Source organism: Heterodontus francisci, chromosome 37 (assembly GCF_036365525.1).
Source record: "Heterodontus francisci isolate sHetFra1 chromosome 37, sHetFra1.hap1, whole genome shotgun sequence".
Lineage (NCBI taxonomy): Eukaryota > Metazoa > Chordata > Chondrichthyes > Heterodontiformes > Heterodontidae > Heterodontus > Heterodontus francisci.
Window position 1 is genome coordinate 11,200,031 of NC_090407.1, and position 21,332 is coordinate 11,221,362.

Here is a 21,332-nt window from a genome sequence, read left to right on the forward strand (position 1 = left end):
ATATAGCTGAGAGTTTGGGTTTCTGTTCTGTTTTTGTCCTTATATATATTAATTTTATTATTTTAGTTGTGTTGTTCTGATTTGATTTCAATGGGGGAGTGTTCAGGGGATCGCTTCAGATGATATTTTTGCACATTTTAAGACTAACAAGACAATATTGTTCAGGGCTTGTTTAAAAATTAAGTTACTGAAGTCAAGACCTTAGCTTTCAAGGACCCCATTTACTTTCTAAGAACTTTCTTGCAGACTTCCAGATCATATTCAATCAATGTATAACAGTACATTGTATTTTCTTTACCAGCTGTGAGCCTGTTTGAAGAATGATTGTTTTTTTTGAGGATAGGAGACCAGTTGGCTCATCACACCTCTGCCGGATCTCTGAAACAGGTACCAATTAGTCACACACCCCTACTCTTGCCTCATAGTCCTAAAAACTCTTTAGGCATATATCCAGTTCCCTTTGAAAGTTACTATTGAATCTTATGTCACCATCCTTCCAGGCAATGCGTTCCAGATCAGAAAAACTTGCTGAGTAAAAACAATTGTCCTCTTCTTCCCCCCCCTGACTTTTTGCCAATTTATCGTAAATCTGTGGCGCAGTGGTTAGCACTGCAGCCTCACAGCTCCAGCGACCCGGGTTCAATTCTGGGTACTGTCTGTGTGGAGTTTGCAAGTTCTCCCTGTGTCTGCGTGGGTTTCCTCCGGGTGCTCCAGTTTCCTCCCACAGCCAAAAGACTTGCAGGTTGATAGGTAAATTGGCCATTATAAATTGCCCCTAGTATAGGTAGGTGGTAGGGGATATAGGGACAGGTGAGGATGTGGTAGGAATATGGGATTAGTGTAGGGTTAGTATAAATGGGTGGTTAATGGTCGGCACAGACCCAGTGGGCCGAAGGGCCTGTTTCAGTGCTGTATCTCTAAATCAAATCAAAATCCTGTTACTGACCCTCCTGCCAGTGGAAATAGTTTCTCCCTATCTACTCTGTCAAGATGCCATACTGTTTTGAACATCTCTGTTAAACCTCCCCTTAACCAGCTTACTCTTAGGAGAACAATCCCAGCTTCTCTAGTTCCTCCATATAAATGAAGTTTCCCCATCCCTGGTACCATTCTGGTAAATTTCCTCCGCACCGTCTAACAAAGCCTTGACATCCTTCCTAAATTGTGGTGCCCAGAATTGTACACAGTTCTCTAGCTGAGCTCTCTGTTTGTTACTAGAAGTATTTTTACTTGCTGCCTTTTCATATCACATGCCGTTGCTTGGCTGAGGCATAATTAGAATAACAAAAGCAAATGCTGACGTGTATTTGAAGCTTTCAGCTATTAACCTGATCATTAAGGTATACACTTGTTTGACAAAGGCAGTCCAGATAAACTGATGGTTAATTTAGTGTGTGTGATCTTGAACCCAGATTTAAACTGGAATTTATACCATTTGAATATAATTGTTTGAATATCAAAGTGAGGCTCTTTTGAGGGGAGTGGGATTAATTGGAATGGCAGAATGGGTCAATGCACAATGGCTGCCTTCTGTGCTGTATTTTTCTGATTCTGTGATTCTTAATTCAAGTATGACAGGTTTAGATAAGGTAGACAAAGAAAAGCTATTCCCATTAACTGATGGTACAAGGACTAGGGGGACACAGATTTAAGGCTTTGGTCAAGAGATGCAAGGGTAATGTGAAGAAGAACTATTTTTACACAGCGAGTAGTAATGACCTGGAACTCGCTGCCTGTGAGGGTGGTGGAAGTGAGACGATTGATTGATTTCAAAAGGAAATTGGATGGGCCTTAAAGAAAATAAACACAGGGCTATGGGTTAAAGTGGGGGAATGAGACTTGACTGAATTGCTCTACAGAGAGCCAGCATAGAGTCAATGGGCCGAATGGCCTCCTTCCGTGCCATAATAACTCTATGGTTCTACTGATGTAATTGTACTTGACTTGATATTAGGAAGACAGATAATCAGTATGAATGGTACACAGTGAAAATTGAAATTACAGTCATCGCAGTAACCCTGATTAATTAGCATTGCCTAGAAGTTATTGTTGCGATATTAGAGGACAAACTCTTGACTTGCTCATTAACATTGCTTTATCCATGTATTTTAATGGAAGATTTAACCCATTTAAAACAAAGCGGACAAACCCCTGCATTAAAATAGTAGACAGTGGATATAATATAAATGTATTAAGCGTTTGCCGACAAATATCATCAACAGTAAGTTTCAGGCTCATATTGCTGTGAATTTAGCACACGCATTGTTCGACTCAGTAACTTCCTTAAGGAGGTTCTAATTAAAAGATGAAAAAGTTAATTTATATATGATTTGGTTTCTAAAAATAGTTCTTTGGCTGAGGGTTCTTATTTAATTTCTTTAGTAATTGACAAAATATTCAGTGCATTTTTACTTCATTTTGCACCAACGCTAAATTACTATAGTGAAAATCCAGAGCCAGGGCCACATCTGACTCTGGATTGAGACGGGTTCATCCAGAAAGTTTTACGCTGTTTTGCTGCACTCGGGGCACTACATCTCTATGAAATGAAGTAATGTCACACCAATGCTACATCTGTAGTATAGATTATTGCATAAAATCTTTTCACTTAATGAGCTATCACCTTGAAAATGACCATTGCTACTGTTTTTAGTGTGTTCTTAATTTGGGAAATATTTGATGGATTATGCACACATCTCAATAAGCAAGCTTATTTTAGTTGTTTCCTTTTAAAATGGAACAATTCTTGTGTAATTTAAGATAGCTCCTTTCCTATCGTTTTGTACTCGATTCAGTAAACGGACAACTGTTATCAAGACACATTTATTGAAGAGAGAACATTGCCCCTATCAACTTTACTGAATTTCAACTGTTTAAAGATAACAGTTGAAGTAGAAATATATCTCTATTTCTGTTTACTTCGTTCATGGACAAAAAGTAATTGTTTTAAATAAAGACTTCTTATTGAGTGAATTTATCTAGTATTCTTGTGCTGTCCTTGTTTGTTTGACAAATGGAACAAGTAATTATCACAACACATGCAACAAAAAAGATCTGTACATAAATATACACAGTTAAAAGTATAGAAGTGTGCAAGGTCTCTGTTCATTTTTGTATCAATAATTAAGTGTAAATATGATGGATTGGATTGAAAGGTTACGATATTTTACATTATAATTGACATTCCAGTGTGACTTATTGATCTTGCAATCTGCCAGAATTAATAACTAGAAAATTTTAAAATCTACAATGTGCTTGCAAGAAGTGTCAGACTGAGTTCTTGAAAATTGCATCCTCTCTGCAGCATGCGTGATTGTTTTCTTTTACTCAAACACTTGAAAAAGCTTTTTTTAAATGACTTTTTTGCTAACTTGCATGTTGTGAATTTAGTTTTATCTCATTTATACTGGAAGGATGCTGTGATGCAAAGGAGGTAAATTTTGTTTTAATTGAACACACTTTAGGGCCATTTGAATAGCACAGCTTGCTTACTCTATAACGCTATTGAATCATGAAATGCTCAGGTAGGGATCTGTGTTCGTGATTCTCAGGGTACGAAATTCTGGATCTCAGCCAGGAGTGATGTGTGGATAGAGGAGAATAGATACACAAGGTGTCCTGTGCTGCTGTCATGCATATCAAATTGGTTACAGGGGACCATTGGCAGGGATCAGGGATCAGGTTGCCCTGTTTGCCTTGAATAGAGCCCTGCTTTGTTGGGGGGGGGGGGAAAGTTTGCAAAAATGAAGATGCTGATGGTGGGATGCGGGGGGTGCAGGGGGCGTGGGGGAATGGTATTGGTGAAACAAAGCGCTGTTGCTATTCTGAATCCAAATAATTGGTACATGTTTCATATTCAAGATGTTTAGTAAATATGATGGATTGGATTGAAAGGTTACAGTTGGATTGCAAATCAGCTCCATTGTAATTAAAAGCATAATGGAAAAGATTGTTATTTTTGTTAGTTCATCACACCTGGAAGCCTCAGGCAGCATTGTGACATTCTTGGGTCCTTGTGAGACCAATTATTAAAGGTGAAGTCATACTGAGTACTGTGTGTTGCTAAGAGTGGGAATTGCTGTAATGAACCAAAGCCCTGGACAGGGAGTCCTCCTCAGGAAGCGCACGTCAAATATTCTATCATGAAGCAGGATGTGCTTTAGTAAAGGAAAATTAACATTTTCCAAAGATGACATATAAAATCTTTGAAAATCTCCTGTGTTTTAATTGCCTTTAGGGCATGTTCAAGGACTATTTCATGTTTTGTCCAACATAACAGAATAAAATAGACATTTTTACATTTGTTATTTCCTTGTTTTCCTGCAAGCCTTTTAGTCAAAAAGCTGCCATGTATCGAAGGTGGTGCAGAGGGGCTGTAATGATGCCTGAGGGTTTTGTTTTCATAATGGTATGATGAAGGTTATTGCCCACAGTTACCATTACAGTGAAGTCCTCTTCTTGGTTATGCCACTGGGGACATTTTCTTTGGAAAATAGTTTGTGATTCTACCACTAAATAATGGTACACTACATCAAGCAATAAAATGTTATATTGAAATAGAAACAGAAAATGCTGGAAACACTCAGCAGGCTTGACAGCATCCATGGAGAGAGAAACAAGAGTTCACGGACTGAATTTTACCAGTCCCTTGACGCTGTGGGTTGTGGCTGAGAGGCCTGTAAAATGCTAGAAGGTGTGCCCCGCCACGATCCATGATGCCGAGAAGGCCCTGCCGGATATTAGCGGCAGTAGTGTGGCCTCGGTGTGCACCCCCCCCCACCCTCGCCGCCTTCATTTAAATATTTAAATGAACATTAATAAAATGTAAATTAACTTACCTGCCGATTGTGGCTGTCCCGTGCCAATTTTACAGTTAACCGGTCGCGACTTGCTCACCTTCCGAGGTGAGACACTGGTGGGGAGGGGGGAGGAATAAAATTATCAGGGCGGGAGGGGTGGGGGAGTGAGGAAAACACTTTTTATTGGCTGTGGGGATGGTGGGAAGGGGTTGAAGGGCAAATGTGAGAAGGTTAGGGGGGAAAGGTTCGGGTCGGGAATAAAACAAGTTTTCTGAATATTGGACAATGAAAAGACCATGGAGGCGGGGGTTGGAAAAGGGCTTCCATCTTCTAATTATTTTTTAAAAACAAAATGAAACCTAATATCCCTTTAAGAATGTAAATTTTTGCTACGGCTGAATTTTACCAGCCCTTCAACACCATGGATCGTGGTTGTGAGGCCCGTAAAATGCTAGTGGGTGTGCCCCGCCACGACCCACGATGTCGAGAAGGCCCCGCCAGATATTAGCAGCAGTGGCGAGGCCTTGGTGCGGCTGAAGACCTATGTCATTGGGGGCAGCCGTTCCGCCCCCTCCAATTAAATCAGCCCTGGCACATAATATCGCGGGGGTCGTGTGGCGGCACTTCTGTGTCGGAAGGCTGCCGCTTTCACAATGCGCAGGCGGAATGTGGTGCATTGATAAAATTCAGCCCAATGTTTCAAGTCTGATTTTTCAGCAGAACTCTAAACTATAACAGAAATGTTATATTGAGTTTGCCATGATTGCTGCCTGCACATGGACTTGACTGACATGATTGCAATCAGATTTTACTTATGTTAGTAATGCAGTGTGACTTTGTACACAATTGTATACTTGCCTCAGTGTTACTACACTATAAATGGCTGAGCTGGCAATGTACTGAGCTTGCCCTATGATTTATTGCAGAGTTGCCTGGAAACTACAAGAAATGCGTCATCTTGAATGTAATTCTTTCACATTTTAGCTTTTTAGTCAATCCGACCACTTAAAATGCAACTGAATGGGATAAAACTTTGAGATCAGTATCATAACTTAACCCATCCTATTATAAAAATCTCAAGAGCTGTTCTGATGGTAATTTATGCTGTAATGTTTGAACATTTGTATTCTGTATCCTTTGTCAGCTGTAACAGGGTGTTTTGTTTTGCATTTTGGTAACCCCTATTTTTGGATAGCCATCATTTAAGTTGACTCATCTGTAACTGTCACCATCAAAACTTAAATCTGCAATTGAAAGCAAGCCATTTTAAAATGCTTAAATATAAAACTGACTTACAAAGCAGTTTGTCTCTGATCCATAAAAGTGGTGCTGATCTCTGTATTATTGAACATCATTCTAAAACAAGTAAACTCATTTAAGAACATTACAACTTTGACCCTCTTCCATCTAGTCCACAACATAACAAAAAAGACATTGTAATTCCAAATATTATTGGAAGCATTCCTTCGATAATCTTTAAGAAATAAATTCTGTCAATGTACATTTGATATGGAGCATGGTATCCAGAAAAATAAAGTAGAAATGGGGTGCAATTCATAACAATAATACTGTATCGGGGGAAAGTAAATATCATTTTCATTGCTTAAGTAGTTTAAAAAAGCAGCAGCAAATTCCACAGTAAAACAAGCAGTAGATTTTAGAGCAGGAACAAATGAGGTGTGGTACTTCACTGTTCAAGCATTGTTTGTTCTGCACCTGCTTATCTTGCCTTTTTGTTGTCTGTTTTCTTTCCTTCTCCACTATCATCCTTGGTCATTAGGGTGAAATTGTTTTGCCTATTAGCATCTTTACAAACAGCATCAGTGCTGCCTCTTGGTTGTCTAGTGACAGAATACCCCACAGAAGTTGATCTCCTTTTAACATGAATGCCTATTTATGGTAGTGACGATTCCTGGCAGTACAATGTGTAGATCCTTGCCATATCATAAAATACAGTACTTAGTTATTTGTCTCTGAGTGTAGCAAGACTAAGTGGAATCTGCTGAGATTCAAACCCAGGATTTTCTGGCTCTGAGCTGAGTGTCCAGTTTACCCGAGATGCATTTAAGCAGAATTGGAAGAGCCACATTTCCAGGCCAGAGATTCATTGCTCCTCTAAACAATCCAACTGAAACTGGCAAAGCCTCGTCCTCTGATGGAGAAGCTGAGTTATGATTATTATTGAAGACCAGTATTTAATGTTTGTCCTCTCATTAAGAATACTAATTCTTACAAATTAGGTTATACTTTGTCCTGGACTCTCCCAGCAGTGGAAATAATTTCTCTCTATCTCTCCTATCAACTCCTTTAATCATCTTAAGCACCTCAATTAGATCACCCCTTAATTTTTCATGTTGAGGCTGCAGTGAGTTCCAGGAAATAACTAATAACACAGAATGTTGGATGCCAACATTAAAAGCCATGGAATGATAACCATACTAATGAGCTGAGGCTCTTAGATAACATTAGCTTGTACAAAGGAAGGAGTGCTATGCTGGCTAACTAGATTTGCATTCCCTTGAGTATAAAGATTAAGGGGTGATCTAATTGAGGTGTTTAAGATGATCAAAGGATTTGATGGTTTCAATCTATTCTATTTCTTCTGGTGGGAGGATCTAGGACAAGGTATCATAAAATCAGAGCTATGTCGTTCAGAGTTGATGTTAGAAAGCACTTCTTCACATAAAGGATAGTGGAAATCTGGAACTCGTTCTCCCAAAAAGCTGTTGTGGTTAGATCAATTGAAAATTTAAAAACTGAGACTTAGATTTTTGTTCGGCAAGGGTTACAGAATCAAGGCAGGTAAATGGAGTTAAGTTGCAGAGCAGTCATTATCTAATTGAATGTCAGAACAGGCTTGAAGGACTGAATGGCCTATTCCTGTTCCTAACTGGAGGAAGGATTTGTGGGGATGAACAATTCCTCAGTGGTAAACAAAGGGTTACTAGCTGAGTACCTGATTTCTGCAAGAGTTCTAGGTGAGTTACTACTCCTTCACTTACATATGGGTGGGAGTGATAGATTCTGGGTTCATCCTTATACAGAGACATGTACAAAACCTAATGAACTTTTAGGTAGTGGCCACAAAAACAACACTTTAGGTAGGTAGTAACTTGTATTGGTCAGGTTTTTAAAAAATATATTTTTTTCTCCTAGGGGTATTTACTATACCCAAGTAGAACCAGCTACTAGTGCTGTTTGTCATTGTAAAACTGGGTTTTTAGCTGGAGATCAATTCAGTATTGCATACATGAACCACAAGAGGCTTCAAAGTTTTAGGCATCCTAACAGTTGCTCTCAAAGAAATCATTTAACTCCACACAGACAAAAATAATAATTTTGGAATGCACAAACTGATTTTTTTTTTACTGGGAATTTTTAAATCCTGGACTAGTGAGCTCATGTTTCTTTTTCTGAAACTGAAATGGGATGGGTCATGATCTGATGTTCCAGTGACATTGAATTATTTACCTTTTCTGGCATTTCAACAGTTAATTGGAGGAACATGCGGTTGTGTACACCTGCAACTACCCTCCACCCTTTGCCCTTTGGCTTCCTGCCAATTACAGAGCGACAGTTAGGATACAGTGTGAAGGTGACCAGTGCGAGTATACCCACTGCACATTCTTAAATGTAACCCAATCTAATGCACATACTTGGATCACAGTAGTGCAGAAATTAAGTCAGAACCTCTTTAGCTTCTATCTGTACATTGCTGGCTAGCTAAGACACTGTTTTAAACAGCACATGAGTTTGCTAATTGGCTATTTTTATATGCTGTTACAAAAATCGCATTCTGATCGCATTAATTCTTGACAAACTAGTTATGCTGGGATTTAATTATATTTGCATTGTATTTTTTTCATGACCCAAGACTGACTGTGGGTGCTGCTTATCTCACGCTAAGGATCGTATTACAAACACACCTATTTCACATTTTTGTGTTAACATATTTGTGAATGTCAGCAGATCTGAGTTTCTGTACCTCAAATCATATAATTAGGAAACAGCCTGAGGTGACTGACTCTAGACTATGGAATGACAGATGTTGAAATCTCCACTACTTTGGAACAAAGTTGATTGTTGCGTACATGGGTGTGACGAGCTTTGTTGCTTTGTTCCTAACAATTCAAATAGTTTTTTTTTACAAATTCTCGTTGATTTCCTAAACGTCAGTAAAAGATGGACTTGCTGTGCAGTTATCGAACAGTTCCAGCAATGTATTGATGCTGCATGGTGAAACTTAAAGGGAGTCTTCCAACTAAAAATGTAGATTGTTTTGAGGTCTAATTCCTTTTATTCTGGATATTGTATTTTAACAGGATAATTCTTAAGAAAAATAAGTAATGCCATGCAGACTCCCCACTTGCCAAGAATGAGGCAAATTAATTTTGTCATGTGAACATTGATTTTAAACTGTTGCTGAAGCGAGGAAATGACTTGTTAAACAGATTAGCCGTGGCTGTTTGCCTACTAACAGACAGTGCTTGGAGGGACAAAGGGCCTGTTCTCTGCTCCAATTTAACCCACAATGGACGTTGAGCACCAGGTATTGTGTGTAAGAAGAGACAGCTAAAAAAACGGTCGCCGAATTTTACGCCACCCCAATGAGTGGGATGGTGGCCAGTGGGGGTACTGTGGGTGGCGTAAAACAGAGCGGGAGGCTCCAGGATGCTTTCCCGACCTGCTTCCGCCTCCGCCACACTTTACGTAGGGCAGGGGGTGGCGGATGGGCGAAAAACAGCCTGCCTACCCCAGGCCAATCAAGGCCCTTAAGTGGGCACTTAACGGCCACTTAAGGGCCTTCACCCGCCTCCAGCTTCTACACAATTGAAACAAGACTTCATCCTGTACTCACATCCTCTTGCAATAAAGACTAATATACCATTAGCTTTCCTAAATGCTTCCTGTATCTGCATGTGAGCTTTCAGTGACTTATTGACGATGACAAAAAACCTGGGAAAATCAGGCGGCTGATGATTGTCCTGGGGGGGGGGGGGATGCGGCCTGATGAGTGGGTACAGGGTGCCCGATGGAGCACCGCCCCTGCTACCCAAACCACCCAACACGCCCGCTCCTCTGCCCCCTCCTGCTTATTGTTTATGAAATTAATGAGTTGACCAACTAAATACTGACCAAGCAATGAATTTGTGTGCATGTGATCGAAAGTTGGATCTTTAATGATCTAAACAAAGATATTATGTTTACTATTGATACAGTTCTGGTCAGTTACGGTAAGAAGAGTTTACCTATATAGATTATTTGAGTGATGTGGATTGCAGTAAATTAAACTGACTCAGAAGGGTGTTTATGGGTTTCATGCAGGGAAGGCTGCTGCTGAGGGAATCTTAGAAGCTGTTCTGGGCCTGTGACAAGTCTTCATTAGTTAAGGGAGTGTGATGCTTTTGAGTGGAGGTAGAAAATTGTTCCGGATGGTCTGGGGCAGGGTTGGGGGGTTGGTGGTGGGTGGGCGGAAGGGGGAGAGTTGGTTTGGCTCAGGATTAAGGGCTTAGTGAAGCATTGGAGAGAGACTGTGGAACAGGCACTTACTTACTTTCAAAAAGAAAAGGCACAGTAAATTGTCTGAGAAGGTGATTGTGTGCAGTGGTCTGAATTTGAAAGCTTTGTAAAGATTTACTGTGTGTTTCAGCTTTTTACACTGGGATTCATGATTGTTTGTTAGTATTTTTCAAATGTAAAGAAAAAAAAACAATTACAAGCTTCTACGATTAGATGCAACCGCACCACCATTTTTAAGCTTTGATATACCACGACCTTTAATAAGAAAGACTACAATTTATATCATGCCTTTCACAACCTCGGAATGTCCTGAAGCACTTTACAGCCAATAAAGTACTTTTGAAGTGCAATCATTGTTGAAACAGCCAATTTGCATACAGCAACGGAATAATAACCAGTTAATCTGGGGGGTTGGTTAGCTCAGTTGGCTAGACGGATAGAGTGTGAATCAGAAAGATGCCAACAGCGTGGGTCCAATCCCCATACAGGCTGTGGTAGCTCATGGAGGCCTGCCTCCTCGCCTTACCCCATGCTTGAGGAGTGGTGACCATCAAGCTATATCACCAACTGTCTCTCTGTCTCTAATGGGGAGAGATGCCGATGGTCATTTGGGACTATGGCTAGAGCAGCAAAAAAAATCTGTTTTAGTGATGTTGCTTGAGGGATAAATATTGACCAGGGAGAACTTGCCTGCTGTTTTTTTGAAATAGTGTTGTGGGGTATTTTTACATCTGCCTGAGGGGTTAGATGAGACCTCGATTTAATATCTCATCGGAAAGGCGGCATCTCTGACGGTGCAGCAATCCCTCTGCGCTGCACTGAATGTCAGCCTAGATTATATGCTGAAGTATCTGAAGTGGGACTTGAGCCTACAACCTTCTGACTCAATTGAGAGTGCTGCCCACTAAAACTACAGGCTGTATTGACGTTTGTTCCCTTGGTATTAAAGGGAAATTTATTTTGTTTTTAACGGGGAAATATATACATTGAATAGGTAATAATTCTAAAGGGAGATATCTGTAGAGTTACTATGTGTGCTATACACCAATCGTATCATAGAACCATCGATTATATGCCCAAGTAAAGACTCCATATAACATATTCCAGGTCAGTGAAGCTGAAACTGCTGTGCAGTGACACAAATTGTGGGGCATAACTTGGATGTAAAATTGAGGAGATATTCTCACACTGCTTTCAATTCACACCAGCCATGCACAATACTGTTTAAAAAATGCCTAGATAGCCTGTCTTTAATGCTAGCAGAGGTCTTAACTGTGATCTACTGAGATTAGAATTTAAACAGTATTTGGGTACTAGTGAGCTGTTGCATGACAGCATGAATTGCATGTTCTACCTAGTCAGAGACGGATGTATAGCCTGCAGTATAATTGTGGTCTGCCAGCTCCATTTTGATCTAATCAAGTACTGGTTCCATCCTAATACTTGGTGTATAACTGCATGCTTGCTGATTCCTTGCTCTACTTTGGAACTGCTGGTTGGCAGCAATCTGGAAGCAGACATTTAACTAGAGCTCTCGCATGACTTCATGAATAAGGAATGCGGCTGCGAATCCGCTGTTCCATCATATAGCAGGATAGTGAGATAGTGAGGAGTGACTGATACAATCTGGTAAATGAAGTTACTCTATGCAAATAGCTTCCTTTTTAACATTGATAATTATGAGGTAATTTTGTGGAATATACTTCCTCTTTAATGTGCAGCTGTTTTCAATTCTTTTTTGAACTCTGCATATCACTAATATCAGTTGTGCATTTCCTAAACAAAGCTAGGTGTTTTAACATGTATGATGTAATTTGTACAAATATTTTCTGTTTCATATTGCAAAACGCATTACATTTATCTACATTAAAATCCAGTTGCTGTTCTTTAGTCCATCTATTTAATGAATCAAGCTCTTTTTTACTTTTTTTGTCTGTCCTATATTTGTCACCTGGATTTACAAAGCTAGTCATCATTGGCAAATTGTATATCATACAAGGAATACTTTCCTCCAAATTTATGAATAAAGTGATCAGCAGAGGATCCAGAACAGAAAACTGCTAGACCCCAGGCATCGCAAATTCAATTCCTCACTATTATACTTTGATTTGTTTTATTGAAAGGATTTGGGGATTGCCCTTCAGTTTTAAGTTAGACCTAAAACAAAATAAATTTACACAGGCTTTATGCAAAAGGCCCACAGGTTCAAGCCATTAAAGATGAGGCAGTGTGTAGAATGTCATGGCTCACAGACCTTCATTATGTCAGTTATGCTTCTTTGTAAAGATGGCAGAGAAAGTTGAGCAATTAGTTATTTTGCCTTAGATGGTGAACTGTTCTCTGTGAGGACAGCTCTTCTCATGTGGACACTGCCCCATCACTCCTTAGGATCAGACAACAAAAATAAGAGAAAAATATCATTTAAGAGACATTCTGGTTTTCAATAAAAGACTGCAAAGCACACTCTTTGGGCTGGAGCTGGGTAAAGACATTTCTCCCAACCACTCACTTTGTTCTTTTAATAATGCTTTTAGTTACTGACTCATAGACCAATGGAAATAGTTTTTCCTGATTTACTTTATCAAAACCACTCATAATTTTGAACACCTCTGTAAGATCTCCTCTTAGCCTCTTTGTTGTAATGAAAAGCGTGCAGTAATTCTATTGTGTTCTCACAATTGAAGCTTGTCATCATCTTAGTAAATCCCTTCTGCACATTCATGGCAATGACAGCTTTCCTAAAATATGATGCCCAAAACTGGACACAGTATTCTAACTGTGTCTGACCAGTTAAAAAAATATTTTTTACCAGGTGGCCTTCATCCACTAATTTAGTTTCAAAGAATTCTAGAATGTTAGTAAGACACAACTTATCACTTCTGAACCCTTGCTTGATAACTGCATATGGTACCTTGCCATCTTTATATTATTTCTCATAGGCCGTATAATTTTCCTGTTACATTTTCCCCTTTACAGCTATTGGATTAACTGGTCTATAATTTCCAGGTTCATATCTCAGTACTTTTTATTATTGGGGAGAATGTTACCTTGCTGAGCTACTGCTCCAGTGATCATGGAACTCCTGCCAGTGTTTGTTGGAATTTCACCCATTATCACCCTCATTTCCTTCTGGGTTCTTGGGTGTAAACCTTCAGGCCCAGGTTCTTGCAGACATTTTAATCCTTTGATCTTTCTACACCACACATACTTTGCAAAACCTGACATGTTGCAGAACAAAATTTCTGAGTCTGGAATAGGGGTATGTAGTGTAGTGGTTATGTTACTGGATCAGTTATTCTGAGGCTGATCATCCACTTCAATGCCTTTCCCACACTATCCTCATATCCCCTTATGTCATTGGTATTTAGAAATCTGTCAATCTCTGCTTTAAACATACTCAATGACTGAGCTTCCACAGCCCTCTGGGGTAGAGAATTCCAAAGATTCACAACCCTCTGAGTAAAGAAGTTTCTCCTCATCTCTGCCTTAAGTGGCTTCCCCCTTATGCTGAAATTGTGTCCCCTGGTTCTAGACTCCTCAACCAGGGGAAACATCTTAGCTGCATCTACTTTAAATATTTTGTAGGTTTCAATGAGATCACCTCTCATTCTTCGAAACTCGAGAGAATGCAGGCCCAATTTCCCCAATCTCTCTTCATTGGACAATCCTGCCAGCCCTGGAACAAGTCTGGTGAACCTTCATTGCATTCCCTCTATGGCAATAATATCCTTCCTAAAGTAAGGGAACCAAAACTGCACACAGTACTCCCAAGTGCAGTCTAACCAAGGTTCTATACAATTAAAGCAAGACTTCATTACTCCTGTACTCAAATCCTCTTGCGATAAAGGCTAACGTACCATTAGCCTTCCTAATTGGTTTCTGTACCTGCATGTTAGCTTTCAGTGACTTATTGACAAGGATACCCAGGTCCCTTTCGTACATCTTCACTTTCTAATCTCTTACCATTTAAGAAACACTCTGCACATCTGTTCCTCCTACCAAAGTGGATAACCTCACATTTTTCCACATTATATTCCATCTGCCACATTCTTGCCCGCTCACTAAGTCTGTCCTAGTCCCCTTAAAGCCGCTTTGCAAGTTCCTCACAACACACATTCCCACCTCGTTTTGTGTCATCCGCGAACTTGGAAATACTATATTTGGTCAAATGAAAGAAACGTGGTAAGTTCATGTCTTAAGTTGGGCTGCACATTGCTTCCAGGAAGTCACAGGATCACGCTTACCCATGATTCCTCACAACTCCAGCTGCAGGAATAGCCTGCTGCCAGAACAGATGAAGGATATTCGTGTTGGGTCGGGCGCAAAAATAAATTAAAGGGCTCGGGTCGGGTTCAGGATGGCTGTGGTCGGGTCGGGTTTTAATTTTATACCCAAGCCAGGCTTTAACTCAGTTATTAGATCATTCTGTCTGCTAAAAAAGCATTGGTTTTGACCTTTTGCCAGAAGGGCGGTAGATCTAAAGCTTTCATCTTAAGATTGAGACCATCCGATCAGCTGTCTCTGCTGCGCACCCCCCCCCGCCCCCTCTTCCACTAGCCCGCCTGGCCAAACTTCCTGTAATTGCTCCCCCGTGCCCTAGCCCCGAGCTCGCATCTTTCTCTAGTTTCTCTCCTATCTCCCCTTATGCCCTCTCTGAGCTCATCCATGAGACACACCTCCTGTTCCCTCAATCCTATTCCCACTAAACTGCTGATCACCCAACTTCCCTTCCTGGTCCCCATGTTAGCTGATATTGTAAACAGTTCTTTCTCTTCAGGTGTTGTCCCTCTCCTTTCAAATCAACCATTGTCATTCCTTGCAAAAAAGCCCAACCCTTGACCCCACTGCGCTTTCAAACTACCATCCCATCGCCAACCTCCCTTTCTTCCCCAAAGACCTTGAATGTGTTGTCATCTCCCTAATTTGTTCTCATTTTTCGCAGAACCCTCCAATCAGGTTTCTGCCCCTGCCACAGTACCGAAACAGCTCTGTGACAAAGATAAACTTTCCCTTCTCGTCCTTCTCGACCCATCTGCAGGCTTTTGGCATTATTGACCACACCATCCTCCTCTAACGCCTCTCCACCGTCGTCCTGCTGGGTGGGACTGCTCTCACCTGGTTCCATTCTTCTCTATCTAATCATAGCCGGAGAATCACTTGCAATGGCCTCTCTTCCTTCTCCCGCACCGTTGTCTCTGGTGTTCTCTAAGGATCTATCCTTGGCCCCCTCCTATTTCTTGACTACATGCTGCTACTTGGCGTCATCATCCGAAAGCAGGCTTTAGTTTTTACATGTATGCTGACAACACTCAGCTCTACCTCACCCTAACTTCTCTCAAATCCTCCACTGTTGCTAAATTATCAGACTGCTTATCCGACATCCAGTACTGGATGAGCAGAAGTTTCCTCCAATTAAATTTTGGGAAGACTATAGTTTTCGGTCCCCGTTCCAAATCCGTTCCCATGCTACCGACTCCATTCCTCTCCCTGGCAACAGTTTGAGATTAAAGCATTCTGTTCACAACCTTGGTGTCACATTTGACCCCAAGATGAGCTTCCCACCTCGGGTTTTACCGTTGCTAAGAATGCCTATTTCCACCTCCGTAACATTGGCTGACTTCATTCCTGCCTCAGCTCATCTGCTGCTGAAACCCTTATTCATGTCTTCATTACCTCTAGACTTGATTATTCCAACAGACTCCTAGCTGGTCTCCCACATGCTACTCTCCTTTAAACTTGAGATCATCTAAAACTCTGCTGCCCGTGTTTTAGCTTGCACCAAGTCCCGTTCCCCCATCACCCCTGTGCCTGCTGACCTACTTTGACTCCCTGTCACGCAATGTCTTGATTTTAAAATTCTCATGCTTATTTTCAAATCCCTCCATGGCCTCGCCCCATCATATCTCTATAATCTCCTCCAGCCCCACAACCCTCCAAGATATCTGTGCTCCTCTAATTCTGGCCTCTTGTACATCCCTGATAATCGCTCCACCATTGGCGGGCTTGGATTCAGTTGCCTCGGCCCCAAGCTTTGGAATACCCTCCCTACATACACTTCCTTGCCTCTTCACCTCGATTTCCTCCTTTAAGACACTCCTTAAAATCTACCTGTTTGATCAAGCTTTTGGTCGCCTTGCCTAGTATCTGCTTTTGTGGCTTGGTGTCGTACTTTGCTTTATGGTGCTCCTGTAAAGTGCCTTGGGATGTTTTATTATGTTAAAGGTGCTATATAAATATAAGTTATTTCGGGATCTATTTAAAATTACTCTAGTGACGTGGTTGCCTCCCTGCCCACTAAAAGGTTAACTATCTTCTATCTGTGTAAATTATTGATGCAGTACGATTCGTGTTCCACAAACAACACATTTGTAACTTATGTCCTGTTGGTGATGGCGAGGAATGTCTGATTTATCCTGAAAACCTATTTCTAGTTCTCCATATAAATTGTCTGAATTGCACCTTCTGAGTCATACTGACAAAGCCAGAAACCCCTTGGGGGTAGGATTCATCCCTTTATTAGTACAGGCTGGCAACCCATATTCACCTCCCCTGCTTGCCAAATCACCTCTCCCATTTTGCTGTTGCTCCATAGAATTGCTGGTTTGTTTGTCAAGCACTTAATTGTTGTGTACTTTCCAGCATAATTCTGAATGTACAGTTTACATTTATTCTTATCAATGAGTATAGCTGACATACTATTGAATAATTCTTAAGACTGCTAGAAGTTTGTTTGAAATTATGAAACAAAAACAGAAAAAGCTGGAGAAACACAGCATCTGTTGAGAGAAAAAGACCTGTTAACATTTGACAATAAGGGTGAATGAGACATATGAAACTCATTGCAAAGAGAGGAACAGAACTTCTGGCATTTCTAGAAGTGAAATGCCAGGAAATTGAAGAAAAGAAATTAAAAAAAAAAAGAAAATGGCAAATTCTAGACAAATTAACAAATCAGGAATGACCTTTTGTTTGCGAGTAGGTGCTTAGCAAAAGCACCAAAAAAATCAAAGGTTTTGGAAATTTCTTTAAAAATATCAGGGAACTAGGTGGCAGGAACACTCCCCTTTCACTTCTGTTAACTAGGTTCAGATATGTCCAGACAGATTGGGTGAAAGTACAGTCATAGATTGGAGACAGCTTTAATAAAATGAGAGCAAACCGCTACACTGAAAGTAGGTGTTCCATGCTAGACTGAGAAATATCCTTTTAAATGTTTTCACCACATTTTAATATCTCAGTGACCACATGAGCATTTCCAAATTATTTTGGGATAATGGGTAATCTCCGCCTATTTAAAGCACTCCGCTATATTTCGACAGACATGAGGGAAGTTTATACTCCTTAGCTTTGAGGAGGAAGAATCTGGAGAGGGTGCGGCAGTGACTGGGATAGGGCTGACCACAATCTGTCTGACTCTCGTTCTTACTCTCGTGTTTCTGCTCTGTTTCCCAATCAACCCAGCTGCCGTTTTCTGTTGCTGGTCCCAGAATTTGGTCCTCTGAAATCAGGGGAAACCTGCCACAAGGCATGAAAACCCGACCCTTTAGACAAATGAAAAGTTCCTATTAGCTGTAGCGTTCCATTGTAATAATAGAGCCTTTTGACTTGCTCTGCAGAGCTGACATAGAAGCAACATTCCCTTGCTTTACCTTGGTATGGAAGAAGAATACAAAAATCTGGCACCAAAAATAGCAGCTGGCAACTGTGGAACAGAGTAGAGGCACAGAACATAGTGTGGTTAATGGATGGCGGACCATGGGTAATCTGCAAAATGTTCGGGACTGCATTGGAGTGCAGGAGCCAGAGGAATAAAACTGGTAGACTCCGACAAAACATGGGAGGACCTACAGGATTAATCTATCTGCTTCAAAGCTGCCAACATCAGTATCCTACTAAAAAAAAACTTTCTCTCAACTACTCTATTGCCTCTGATAGCCATCCTATATCTCCAATATTCCCTTACTTTTCAAAGCCTGTGAATGTGTTGTTGCTTCACAACTATGTGGCCACCTCTATTATCACTCCATGCTCAAAAGCATCCATTCAGGCTTGGACAGCCTGTACAGCACTGAATCATTCTGGCTAAAGACACTAACAACATCCTGTATGACTCCAACCAATGTCCCTCCTCAATCTCTTCAAACCTCTCCATCATTATCAACACCCTCAACCACTCCATTGTGTCTCTTCCATTGTCCACTGCATTGGCATTGCTCTCTCTCTCATGGTTCAACTTCTGTCTTTCATATCATAGTCACTAAATTGTCTTGTAATAATAACTCCTGTGCCTGCTCATTCATCTAAGGTTCACTCTTAACCTGTCCTATCATTGCCAGCAATATTTTCACTTCCCACTGCTACAGTGTCATCTCTGGAGCTCTGAAGAATCTATCTATCTTTGGCTTTTCCTTGATTCTCTGCTTTTCCACTACATGTTGCTCCTTGGCAACATCAACCGCAGAACTAGGGTCAGCTTCCACATGTGCGCTACTAACACCCAGCTTCACTTCTCTACCACTTTGCTTAATCCCTGCACTGCATCTTTGTTGTTGAAATGCTTGCTGGACAGCCATTCTTGGATGAGCCATCTCTCTCTCAATACTTACAGTTTTAACCTTACTTTTGCCTCTTCCCCGCCTCCCCCCCCGCCCCCACTTTTTTCCTGTCTCCTTCCTACTCCGTGCCTACTTTTTCTTGCCCATCATACTATAATGGATTCAAACACATCTCACTGTAAAGAATATGATTAAAAAATGCAAGTTGCCATTTTGCTGTGCAATGAATGTTTGAAATTTTACACATTTTTGTTGTATTCTCATCAGAAAGATGTAAAAAAATTGTTCAAACTTATCATTTATTTTTCAACTGATCAGGTTTGTCTTTTTTTCTTATTTTCCATCTAATAGGTTTTGCCTCACCATGCCACATGCCCTCAAACAAAAGATGGGCAGACAAGACAACCTGTTCCCAAGCTCTTACAAAAGCCAATTTTGAACTGGCTGCCGAGAGCCGAGTGTGATCAATGGGATGTTTGATCATATTTATTTTACTTGTTCATAAAGGGAACACGCTTACCGCCCACTATGTGCCTTACTCAAATGTGCAACTGTAATCGGGAGCTGACGGGGAGTGGGTGGAGCAAGGATCAAATGTAGTTACATATCCAAACCTTTGCACCCTGTAGTGCAGTAGTACCAATGTACTAGATGGAAAAGAAACTATCTTGAAATAATACGTTAAATATTTTGAGAAATAATGTTAAATATAATCAGTTTGTTGGAATTAATGGTAGCCAATGCTAGTAGGACACAAAGAAAATTTGAATCATGTTGCTCTATTATTATTTAACTCCTTTATGAACACTTGGAAAAATTATCAAGATTTTTCAATATCATGAAGGGGTTAAAATGTGGTGTCACATGTGTTCAATCTCCCAAGGTTTATGAGCTTTTATTACATCAAGATGTGTTTACTTACATCCACCTAGCAGCTGCTTTAGAAGTTGTGTGGGAGTTGCAAGAGATATATTTTAGCTAAATATGGCAGTGGGAATTTCAGCTTGAAAAAATGTTTTTAAAAAAATTACTTTCGACAGATTGTGATGTTCAGCTGTAGAGGTGATTAAGTACGCAAAATGTTGAGGCTAGACTAATATACCAGAACACTGAGGGTGAGCCAATGCATAAATAATGTATATAAATACATTATTGCTATTCGAGTATACCTTCAAAATGACAAAGAACAATGCTTTTGTATTTAAAATGGTGGTGAGTTTGCCTGAGGCTGGTGCAATGATTGCATATCTTGGGAAGGGTGTCTTTAACGGACTGAGTGTGAAGGGACCCAATTAGAACAGTGAACTGCGCAAGGTATGATCAAACATACTTCGTGCCACTTCTCTTGTTGCCTTTGTGCATAATTTGTCTGGTATGTATTCCTTTTTTCTTTTGGTATGTTTTCTCCAAAAGAAACTGAAGATACACATCTTCAACTATGTTAGAGTCTGTGCTTTTTAGTCACTCATAATGGGGGGGTATGTTATGTTCTTCCCACGTGTCAAGTTTGGAAGCGGGGAGAGTATTTAATCGGGCAGGATGGTGGTAGGTGGGGACTTTGTCACCTTCCCATCTCCAACCCAATTATGTCCGTGGCAGGAAGGCCCATGGATGACCTTCCCGTCCCGCTACCAATTAATACCCAATTAAGGGGTTCATCCCGCCTCTGCCGGTATTAGACCAGCGACCGGCAAGCCTGTTGCCACGTGGGGAGCTCACCAAGCAAACCCGTGCAGGTTGCTTGCCAGCTTCGGGGTTGCGGGGGTGGGGTGTGGTGGCACAATCCCTTGTTCAAAGGCATTTAGTGCCTGATTGGGGGACCCAGCATTGGGAAGGGGGACCCCTGATAGCCACTCCCTGTTCTTGCTGCTGACCACCCCTCCCACCACAATCCTCTGCCCAGAGACCCCCCCACCCCGTGAAACCCCTCCCACCATGTCTCAGCTGTGGCTCAAGTCCCTTGATGATCCTAGGCCGCGGGTGGGTTCTCTACTGGCAGCAGCCACCACCACCAAGGTTCAATAAAAGAGTTGCTGGCCTCTGAAGGCCCGCTGCTGTCCACATAAGTACCTAATTGGCACGTAATGCGGCGGGCCTTCCCACAAAGAGGTGACGTGGGGCTCTCGCTGGCTCTTCAGCCAGTGGCCAAGACCACCGTCGCCTACATAGGATTCCGTCACCTCCCCCCCCCCCCCCCCCCCCCCACCACAAAGGAATCTAATTGGTAAAAGCATCTCTCAAATCACCAGGGGCCACATTTATGTCACCACAACATGTTTCATTTCTGTCTAAATGTTTTTAATCTGAAAATCTACATCTGACCATTTCCTGCCATGTCTAAACTCTAAAGCATGAGCCAGGTGCTGAAAATATGAGGATTGGGCAGCACAGTGGCGCAGTGGTTAGCACTGCAGCCTCACAGTTCCAGTGACCCGGGTTCAATTCTGGGTACTGCCTG

General features: G+C 41.2%; 1 protein-coding gene across 28 annotated transcripts in view; it reads left to right on the forward strand.

The window, feature by feature from the left end:
• Positions 1–21,332, forward strand: part of LOC137352058 (protein polyglycylase TTLL10-like) — a 367,140-nt gene that overhangs the window by 110,794 nt on the left and 235,014 nt on the right. The gene's annotated exons all lie outside the window — the stretch shown is intronic.